Source organism: Camelus dromedarius, chromosome 22, assembly GCF_036321535.1.
Source record: "Camelus dromedarius isolate mCamDro1 chromosome 22, mCamDro1.pat, whole genome shotgun sequence".
Taxonomy (NCBI): domain Eukaryota; kingdom Metazoa; phylum Chordata; class Mammalia; order Artiodactyla; family Camelidae; genus Camelus; species Camelus dromedarius.
In genome coordinates this window covers 14,205,664-14,215,452 of record NC_087457.1, presented here as the reverse complement: position 1 = coordinate 14,215,452, position 9,789 = coordinate 14,205,664, and the positions used below count along the sequence as shown (strand labels likewise).

At 41.3% G+C, this 9,789-nt stretch overlaps 1 long non-coding RNA gene across 1 annotated transcript in view; it reads left to right on the top strand.

Moving 5' to 3' along the window:
* Window positions 1-271: 271 nt before the first annotated feature.
* LOC116149131 (uncharacterized) overlaps window positions 272-9,789 on the top strand; it is a 207,666-nt gene continuing 198,148 nt past the window's right edge. Inside the window, exon 1 of the long non-coding RNA XR_004132744.2 lies at window positions 272-416. This is a non-coding gene — a long non-coding RNA (uncharacterized LOC116149131). The remainder of the gene's footprint in view (window positions 417-9,789) is intronic.

Genomic DNA, 9,789 nt, shown 5'->3' with positions numbered 1-9,789 from the left:
GACATTGCTGGTTGGGAGGGGAGGGCTTGCTAGGGGGCGCCTAGTGGGTAGAGGTCAGGGATGCTGCAACGGCTCCTGCAAGGCGCAGAACGTCCCGCAGCAAAGCCTCAATATCCGCAGTGCTGAAACTGACCGTTCAGGAGGTCATTAACAGGGCGCGGCCGCAGGCTGACCTGCGAGCTGCATCCGGGCAATCCGAGGCGCCTCGCCCCTCCCCGCCCTCGGGATGTACGGTCGGCCCGCTGTGCCCACAGGGGGAGCCATGTTTAAGGACACAGCCTGGAGAGAGCGGCGTGTCGCTGCGACTGGACTGTGTGTGTGTGACTGAACCCCGTTCGCGCCTCTCTATAAACGTAAGCTTCCGGGGGGCAGGTGCGGAGACCTCCTCGTCTCGTGGTACCCAAGACAAGCATCACGTAAGTTCCTTGCTTGGTAAACATGCCGCCCACCCGCGCGAGTGGTCTCTCCCCCTTTCTTCCGTCTCTCCCTGCCTTGGGGTGACGGGGACCCGTTTCAAATTTCACCCGGGAAGCTCCCGGCGAGGCTGCGAACCCACAGTTTGCCAGCCAGCCAGCCGGGAGACCGAAGAAATGGGCTTTAGGAAGGAAGCATCCGCCGGGGGAGGTCCAGGTTGGCCGTGGCCTCTCTCCGTGCGCGGGGGCGGCCCGTTTGTGAGCTGCCTGTGGTCCAAACGCGTGACGACGGGGACGCCCCAGAAACGCTGGCTGCTTCGGGGCGCTTGTGTGAGGGACTTGTGCCCCGTGACGGAGGAGGAACCGTGCCGGGGGTCAGCAAGTCCTGATGCAGGAAGTCTGACCCAGCCACATTTAAGGACGACGGCTTTTCCAGGCAAAACCCAAGAAAAAGCCAGAGAAAACGGATAGGTTGTAAACGTAGCAAGAGGCAGTATTGTATGAGGCATTTGTGAAACGATTCCTCTCTTTAAAATCAAGCGGTTTCCTCAAGGTTTGAGGCGTAATCTGTGCTGGTCGGGAGAGGACCTGCGAACAGAATGTTCAAGAGACAGATTAGTCAAGGTGGCTCAGCCCCCAGAGCTTAAGGACCTGCAGTGATCACTAAAACCAGAAAAGGGGCTACAGCCTGATTACTTGCAGTGGTAGCACCCCAACTTTTTTTGTTTATTTTTAGAGGAGGTACTGGGGATTGAACCGAGGACCTCATGCGTGTTGAGCATGCACTCTACCACTTAAGCTATACCCTCCCCCCTATTTTATTTACTTATTATTGTATTATTTAATTAGGGGCGGAGGTAATTAGGTTTATTTTTAGAGGAGGTACTGGGGATTGAACCCAGGGCCTCATGCATACTAAGCATGTGCTCTACCACTTGAGCTGTACCCTCCCCCCCAACTTTTTGATCATGGTGAACCCATGTTATTAAAATTTTTTTGAATATGCACCCCAATAAATGCACACACATTTATTCATAAATAATATGCATACAGGACTGATATTAGCATACATCACAAGGAGCCTAATTCACTTCAGCTGCAACTCATTAGGAAACACAGCTAAGTGACATCCATTGATAGTGCATATAAATTCATATTTTAAGCGCTTTTAATAGTTTCTAAAAATTCTGGAAACTTCCTGGGAGCCCTCATTACATTGCCATTGTTTCTCACCCTTGTGAAATTTACAAAAGATATGCAGAAAAGGTCGATTATCAACTCCATCCATTTTTGTTGTCCCCACCTAGTCATTTGTATTAACATCTTTGGTCAGCGGTGTTTTTATTCAGGAATATATTAAGCCAGTTTTATATTTTTGAGGGTCAGTTTCGTTAAGACTAGACACTACAGGGCATAAATCTGCTTCAGTGGGCAAATGTAAACTGCACAATGTTGCGACACTCTAAAAGCAAAGAGAGATGCCACTGTTGGGCCATCAGTGTGGCAGACGCCTCCTCTTTCTTGGCACTTCATAGACTACGAATGACGTGGTCCCATGAGGGCAGGAAAAAAGTTGAGAATGAGCCAATGTGACTCTATACATAATTTCTTTTGTTTCCCTGAATGAAAAAGAATATTAAGGGAAGTGCTAATATTTTCTTCCCATCCATCTTCCACAAAGGAGGTGTACATGCCTCTCTTTGGGCATCATTGACCTAGAGAACAAGAAAGATGCCCATGTGTCCTTTGACCAAGAGTGGGGGACCTGAGGGAGCAGACTCCTCCAGAGAAAGCCCAGCCCAGGGCTGATGGGCTGCCTTATCCCGTGAAGTATGTCTGCTTTCAGCTCTTTGAGGGTAAAGAAAGGAGCCCAATTAATACTCCTTAAATGAACGAAAGAATAAATGATTACAGAGAGAGAAAAGACATTGTGAAGTAGTCTCACCAGTGAGAGAAAAAGGAGCAAAACGACCTCACGTGAAGGTACTAAATCCTAGTGGGGTGATCATCAGGCTTCAGACATGAGCACAAATATCTGTAGCCAGTGACATTGGAGGCTCAGGAAGTACATATCCAACAAGGAAAAACAAATCAGTGTAGGAAGAGGCGAGAAAGAAGCCTCGTAGCTTTTCTTTTGCTTCTTTTTATTTTTATCTACCTGTCTCTGCTTATATATATGGCTTCCATCAATCTAACAGACCATCTCACATACAACATGAGGAAAGAAATGTTAAAAGTATTGCTAATGTCTTTATGAACTGCAAAAAGTACGATTTAACAAAACAACAGCAAACAAAAAAAGTCATTAACTGAAATGACCTTGTCATTTTGATTAAATCCTGGCCCCAGAATATTTTTATTTCTAGGATTGTTTAACGGTATCTTCTGAATTAAGATATAACAATGAACCAGTAATTCAATTCTTACTTACCTTAAGAGTAAATGAACCAATGACCATTCAAATCTTGCTTCTGAGTTTAACACTCTTGGGAAAGATGGGTTAGTGAGACAGGCACAGTTGTTCTGGGTGGACAGTGGCAGGACCAGCAAAGCTAAGAGAATTGAGCATCAAGTCATACGAGGCATAATCACTTTCATATTCATACATTACCTTGGGATTCTGACTTTTTTTTTAAGAAGGCTCACCAAAAATCCAGCACAGGCTTGCGATAGTCTAGAGGGATGGGTACTCTTTATTCTATGACCAGCCACATCTGTCTTAAAGGAAACATATGATCTCATAAGCAGCTTGTCCCAGGGCAGCACTGGAAGAGGAGAACTTCACCTTGGTCACTGCTACCCTCGCAGAAGCCTCTTTGGCTTGGTGTTTAAGAACCTGGTGTAGCAAGTACTCAGCAGGGCAGGCCAGCGTTGTTGAGATGGAGGGGATGAGATAAACCGTTCTGTGTCTTCTCACTAATCCAAGGTCACTGGGGCATTATGTAAACTGTTAACTATATCAGCATTTGAAATACCATAGCAATGCTTCCCCCCCCACCTTTTTTTTGTTTACGAATACTTAATATTTGCTCTTTGCTTGAGCCTCAAGCTACAGAACTCCTTTGTATATTTTAGGACAGAATTTCCTTGACGTAGGTGACCTGCTATATGCAGGTCCTATAGTGGTGTCCATTCAGGGGCTGCTCCGAAACTGTCATCCTGAAGGCGACTGCTATTGAGAACCAGAACAGACCTGTCACGGACCTGGCTCTGTCCCTCTAATGCGTTACTTACACACGAGAATTACTCGCAATGGACGTGTGTCTCATGATCTGATGGGAAATGATGAATCCAGTCGGGAACACCTGTGTTATGCACAAAAGACTGAAGAGTTTTTGATCAATGAAGTATCCACAGATGCTCTGAAATCCGGTGCTCAGTGGGTGATCCTCATCTCTACAAATAGCAATTGTCAAACAGGAGATCATTAAAATATATAAAAGATTTGATTCAGTGAACTACCACCTGGAGGAATCAGAATGTGTATTTGGAAGGAGGTGGGTGGCGAGCAGGGAGAGTATAAGGTAGAAATTCTTAAACGTAAGTAAATGACAGCAATTTCTGCCTTAACCGCTTCAGCTCTGGTTGCTAAGTTACCGTGACATACCACTGTGTCTGCTTCTCAGTTTTTGGTCTTGGGCCTGACAGTTTGATTAATTCTCTGGAGTGCATAATCTGCACGTTGAATATTTAAAAATTACGCATTCACACACGCACACACACACACACATACACACCCACTCACCCGGCACCCCATTATTGCTTCTGATTTATAAAATCTGTTTTATAATTACATTGACATATGTAGTTGGAAACCTGAAATGACACTTCATTTTGGGGAGAGAAAATTCTCTCGTGTGTGATGTTTGTTGAAATTTTTCTTTAGCTGTAGCATCCAGTTCACCCTTCCCTGACAGCAGACTTCCCCCGCCCCACTTTTAATGTGCATTTAACCCTTAACTTCACGCATGAGGAAAACAGGAACATCAGTGTTATTCAGGAGCTGTCTTTGCTTTTTTCTTCTTCTGTATGTCTTATGTGCTGTGTAGTTGCGTTCAAAGGTGTCCATAAATATTACGGCAAGCTGGCTGGCTAGTGGGCTGAGGGCTGTCAGATATAAGAGAGTGTGTCACTGTCAGCTAGCAAGCGCCGTGGAGGCTCAAAAATCCCAGGGCATGGCGCTAATGATAATATGATGTAGTTCAATGTGAAAAACATCCTAAAAAAGCACACCCAAAAATGGTTTCCAAGCCATGCTGTCGCCCTGTTCTGCAGCATTTTTGTGCAATGGTTCTGTGGTCCAAAGATATAATGCATTTCTCTCCCAGTCCGTGTTTGTCTTCCTTATGCTTTAGGTTTTCAAATGAAAAGGATAACTTAACATCCTTATCATTAAAACAAAATGAGTTTTTGTAACGCTGATAAGAAAGAATTCATAGCAGGGTGTCTACCATACGTGAGTAAATGCAGGCAGACATAGTCCACGTGGTCTGCAAACGCTGAACTTTAAAACTTACCTTTTTCTTATCACTACTGCATCGTTATCCAAACTGGCTTCTGACCTCCAGAGACTGGCCAGAGAAGTTAGATCTAGGATTCTGCTGCTCAGGTGGCAAGGAGAAATTCTGCTTGGTTTAGTCTTTGAAGTGTTGTATCATTTTTGCAGTGGAGAATTAAGACTTGGCTGTTCTTCTGACCAAGGAGAGGTTGGTAGAGTCTGGAGTTGTTTGATAAAACTGGAAACTTGCCCGTGTTCATGCTTCTTCTGCAGAATCTTCCTGCTACACTATCCAGAGCTTCCTTCCTGTTATCAAAATCTGATCCCTTGTCTGTGTTCTAGATCCCATTCTTTCTCAACTTCCCAGGATTATTACTCTTACAGATAATCTCTCTTTGGACTCCACCATGAGTCACTCTCACCTTTAGTGGGTCATTCTGAGCAATAGATAAACATGCTTCTGAATCTCCCATCTTTTCAAAACCTTCTTTGAGATATTGTCCCCCCATTCCTTTGCCCTCTTCAGGGACAAAGATCTTGAAACAATTGCCTGCACGTGCTGTCTCTCCTTGCCCAGTGCCATTCACTATTTATCCCCCCTTCACTTTAAATGAGTTTTTAACTTGCTGCATTTCCCCCGGCTCCCTCTTCTCCTCCTGTAAATGCCACTGTTCAAATGAAACTGCACTTGTCAAGATGGCTCGTGACCTTTGTGATTGCAAATTTTGAAGGTCATCTTCCTCAGCCTCTTGGTGGCTCCAAGACGAGTGACTGCTCCTCCTCCCTGAAATCTTTCTTCTCTTGGCTTCCATAGAACCACACTGCACTGGTTTTCTTTTCCCTTCATTGTCCTCTTGTTTTTAGTCTTTTCTGCTGATCATTTCTCTTCCATCCAACATGTAAATGTTGGAGTTGCTAAGGGCTTTCTTGTCTATTCTTGGGTGATATGTTTCATATGACTTCGGGTTCTTTTTTGTTTCCAATCATTTTGTTGTTGTTGTCTACAAGAAAATTACTTTATTTTTTAATTGAAGTATAGTTGATTTGCAATGTTGTGTTAATTTCTGGCACACAGCATAGTGATTCATTTATACATATACATACTCTTTTTCATTATAGGCCATTACAAAATGTTGAATATAGTTCCCTGTGCTATACAGTAGGACCTTGTTATTTGTCTACTTTATATATAGTAGTGTGTATCTACAGATCCCAAACTCCCAATTTATCCCTCCCACCCCCTTTTCCCTCTGGTAACCATAAGTTTGTTTTCTATGTCTGTCTCTGTCTTGTAAATAAGATCATTCGTGTCCTTTTTTTAGGTGGTTTTGAATATGTGTATGACTTTGAATTCTGTGTATATGCTTGTGATTCAAAGACTTTCCCCAAATACTATGTTCAGATGTGAACTCCTGATTTCTCTCCCCACTCTGAATTTGCTCCTCTGTCAACCATCCACATCTCAGTAAAAAGACTTGTCATCTGCTCAGTTGCCCAAGCAAGTTCCTTAAAGGCATCCCTTATTGCTTCTGTACTTAACATCCTACATCCAAGCCCAACTGATTCTACCTCTGAAATGTATTTCAAATGCGCCCCCTTCTAGGTGGGAGATGGCAATCATGCAGATGGTCTTATTGCTTCCACTCTTGATCTGTACCCTCTCCATTCCCCATTCCAGAATCATATTTTTGAAATTCATCACGTGACTTTCTAATTAAAATGAAAATCTCTCCAAATCTCACGTTATAGCTCCATTCCCATTATCCTCAGATCACTCTCCTGATTTCTGCTTTAGGTCCTTCCTGTTTGTAATTCTGGCTAGAACACAGACTGTCAGCCTCATACTACTTCATAACTGGCTTCTTCTCCTTGCTCTTAATTTAAACAGAGAAGAAGCCTGTCACCACCTTATTCACAGGACTCCCTTCTGCATCTGCTACCCCAGCTCACAGTTTCCCCTTTTCATAGTAATGTAACCTTTTATGGATATTTCTCCATTTGCTCACTTGCTGGTTTATTGGCTTTCTTCTCCTTAGACTGTATGTTCTATGAGAGCTAGGACTGCATCATATCTCCAGTGCCCAACAGAGCGCCTGGGAAGTAACATTTGTTGAAGAAATAAATGGATGAAAGATTGCTGTCACAGACATGAGAAGTGCTTGGGAGGTGGAAGGGCCATGAAACGACATAAGCAGCTAGGGAACAAGGGTTTTCATTGAGTGAGCCTCTCCTGGGTATCCCCTGCTGAGGCAACACTCAACAATCATTTACAATCGTGACTATGGGCCGATTTCTCTTTGAAAAAGAGAAGAGACATATTACAAGGACAAAGAGAATCTGTACAAATATATGTGTTTGTTTGACTAAAGCTCTTAGACATTTTACGGCGAAGCATGCCTCCCATCATTGAGAAAACACAGCCAAGTGTGTGCATTTGCAGTGCTACAGAAAAATGGTCTAGATCTGGACTCCAGGATAGACCAGATTTTGTGGGGACTCACCGTGTACCGTAGCTCAGACGAAGTCCTAAGGCAGGATGACAAACCACATGGAGGAAAAGTTGACAAAGTGTTCAGTCCATCAAATTCTTGTATCACATGCCTCGGGGAAGAGCAGTCTTCTGCTTTCAAAGCCAAGAAAGCCAACCTCTGCTGAGCAGGGCTGGCTCAGCATTCCCGTTCCCACTTTTCTAGGCATGTTTCTACCAAACATTTTCCAATCTGAGACATAATCGGTGTCTGTGATGGAAAGGGTGTGATGCTTTACAAGTTAGAGCTCAAGTTTTTAAGGCTGAAAGTTGCAGAATTACGCTTAGGGAACTGCATTTTTTTCACTTATTTTTGATAGGTGAAGAACCACAGATTGCTTTAGGTGGTACAGGTTAAACTCTGCTCCCGGTGGAAAGGTAGTCAAGCCAAGTAGAAAAGACTGTTCAGGCCCCCCACTCAAAATAAAAGGCTACATCACACATTGGAAATTGGGTCTTACATAACTTCCCTGCTGTGGCTTGAGAGGAGGAGTCAGAAAGCTACCAATAATGAGAACTAACCAAAAGGCACCCCTTTGCTGAGGTGGATGGAGCTGCCTTTCCTAAAGAAGGAAAGAAGCAATGAAGGAAAGAAGGGGAAACAAATAAGACAAGTCCATAAAAACCATCTGCAATATAAATGAGAATTTAAGCTGCAGAAGAAAAAAGTACTTCCAAAAATGATTCATAATTGGATACAGAAGTAAATTTCATCAAGTATGTAGTTTATATACTTATAAGAGCAAACTCCAAAATAAGAGTTAACAAAAAATAATAACAATACTGAAATTTAAAAGACGTTGATTGAGAGGCAGGGAACTGGTGGAGAGGGTGCAGAGGGAGTAAAAGCGTGCTTTCCCACCCTAATATTTATAGGCAGGAAGCAGTAAATTATTTCCTTTGTTATATTGATGAATTGAGAAAATATATGATTTTCAATATTTGAGAGTATGTACTATTAAAATTCGATGTATATTTTCCATCTTATTAGGGAAATAGAAAAAAGGAAATGAAAGATATTTATAAAACACCATACAGCAAACAATAGGAGGCATTAAAAACTAAAAGCATAAGAAATATTTGACGTGTCACCTTTTAGAGGTCAAAGGCTTGTATTAGTTAAAACAATCAAACCCCAACATTTATACAATTTTTACAAGAAGTACAACTATGAGAGAGTTTTAATCAGTTACAAAGTGGGACAAAGATCCCAAGGAAAAGAACACCAGAGCTGCTGCCCGCATCAAAGTAGAAATCAGTTCCAAAAGCAGTAGGTGGACAAAGATGCTGATTTCATATTGATGGGAAATTCCACAATGAAGATATAACAGTTATGAACCTTGATACACCAAATAATGGAGAATGTAAATATAACCAGTGAGGGCTTTTAAATATACAAGGAACACTTAACGTAACCATAGTAGTGAGGGTTTTTTTTTAAAACACATCTTTTAGGTTTTGAGAGATCATTTAGGGAAAAAGAATAAATGAGATGAATTACTAATTCATAGAATTACAAATATTTCTTAAGTATGCTTGGCATTGTGCCAGGCTTCAGCGATGCAGTAGTGAAAAGGACAAATACAGTCCTTGTGCTTTGGAGCTTAGTGTAGGTGGGAAAGCTTATTCATAAAGATGCATATATATGTTGAGAATGTGCATTAAGAACATACATGCGTATATTTGTACCCACTGGAGCATATAGGACCTAAATATTCATGAAAATTATTTTAAATGAAGATAACTGAGAAAAATAAGAACTTCCCAGTTATTATATAGGTAAAATTCTATCACCATCATATTCTAACAATAGAAACTGATTACAAAAATTAAAGAGACAAAGCTTTATTGGCTAAAAAAAATCAAATATCCTAAATAAAGACGGGAAGAGCTCTTTATTTATATGGTTGTTTGTAGCATGTTGTCAAATTTATACTCAGAGAAAAATTTATATTCTGAAATATTTATTAAAAATAAATTAGCCAGTCATTTTATTCTAAAGATTAGAAAGAGATCAGGAAAATATACCAGATAATTTAAAGTTAAAAATAGGTATTAGTGAATTAGGAAACAGGAAGCATAATAATGATATGTAATAGCACAAAATATGTGAACATACAGGAATAAACTTAAGGCACGTGCCAAAACTATATTAAGAAATATATGTGTGTTTATATATACATATCTATGTATATACATCCATTTACATACATATTTATGTAAAAATATTGTTAGCATAAATATCAAGGAATAGCTTTTTATATATTACTTAGAAATAAATTTGACAAGTCATATACATTATCTATATGAATAAAACTACAAAGAAATCATAAACCATGATGTATATAAAT